The following is a 1311-nucleotide window of genomic DNA, read 5'->3' as shown; positions in this document are numbered from 1 at the left end:
CAGACACTGGAAATGGGAAGGAAAGAAATGATTTAGGGACAATACTGTCTGAGGGGTCTTGCCATTAGATGATAACAGTTAGAAAGGAGAGAAAAAGTATTGTTCTAACAACTTCATGCAAGACTATAATACTGAGAAATTATAACTATCTTGCCAAGGAAGAATGAAGGAAAGGAGTAACATCAAAGAAATAGAGTTTACCATCATCAAGAAGAGGAAGACCTTCTTTTAGAGCATGTTACTGCTGCTGTTCTTAGTGCCAGTAGAAATAAGGCAAATCACAGGGTGGGTTGGCCCCAGCTGGCAGCTAAGCCCCCAGGCAGCTGCTCGCTCAGTGCCCCTGAGCTGGAGGGGGGAGAGCATTGGAAGGGCAAAGGGAGAAACAGTCATGGGTCAAGACAAAGGCAGTTTAATAAGTGAAGCAAAGGTGCGTGCGCAAGCAAAAGAGAGTAAGGAATTGCTCTCAGTTTGTTTTCCTTGGTCTGCCTTTGCTGAGGGGACTGAAGGGGCTCCTCTTTTTATCGAGCCATAGAAGGGTTTGGGTTGGAAGGGAGCTGCAAGGTCATGTAGTTGCAAGCCCCGTGGCACAGGCAGGGAAAGGGGAAGCCGTCCCTGGGTGGGCTCGAACCACCATCCTTTCGGTTAACAGCCGAACGCGCTAACCAATTGCGCCACAGAGACTCCCAAAGTGAGCTATGAAGTGCTTCCCTTCGGCAGGCAGATGTTTGGCCATTGCCAGGGAAGCAGAGCTTCGTCACCCAGAATGGTGACTTGGGAAGAGAAAGACCAGAACCCGGAGTGTCCACCCTTCATCCTTCTTTCCCTGAGCACCGGACCTCCCCTCCCATGGCATTTCTGGGAGCAGTCCTCTCTCATTCCCTGCCCTCTGCACACCATCCCTCTGCAATACAAGGGTGGGCACCAAAGGAACTCCTCCTGGAGCCTTGCACAAGCGCTTAGACCTCCAAGAGCACAGAGGTGCCTCAGGAAATTCCTCCCCTCACCAAGATGCACTTCCTCACCTGGTGTTTTTAGGATGCACGAATGGTGACAGGAGAAACGTGGTCATCCCCTGAGGATGACAGGGAAAGCCTTGAGAGCTTCTTAGCGTCTCAGGTAGTGATCAGGCAGTGATTGGCAGTGCGTACGGATGCGAGAGAGGGTGTAGGGAACTCGTCAAGAAGCAAGGCGATGGTTGAGGGCATTAGCAAATCTTTCCAACCTTGTGTGAGCCCAGCAATGGAAAGCCGTTGATGTCTGTGGGTGGAGGAGGAATAGGTCTGCCCTGGGAATGTGGCTGAAGGCCCCTGC

General features: G+C 51.4%; 1 non-coding gene across 1 annotated transcript; it reads right to left on the bottom strand.

The window, feature by feature from the left end:
- Nucleotides 1–607: 607 nt before the first annotated feature.
- TRNAN-GUU (transfer RNA asparagine (anticodon GUU)) lies at nt 608–681 on the bottom strand. The gene has a single exon. It is a non-coding gene; the product is annotated as a tRNA-Asn (tRNA).
- Between the last annotated feature and the right edge of the window lie 630 nt (nt 682–1311).

The sequence above is a fragment of the Ciconia boyciana genome, unplaced genomic scaffold, assembly GCF_034638445.1.
Source record: "Ciconia boyciana unplaced genomic scaffold, ASM3463844v1 HiC_scaffold_37, whole genome shotgun sequence".
Lineage (NCBI taxonomy): Eukaryota > Metazoa > Chordata > Aves > Ciconiiformes > Ciconiidae > Ciconia > Ciconia boyciana.
Note: the sequence above shows the minus strand (reverse complement) of the source record. Positions and strands in the feature narration are given on the sequence as shown.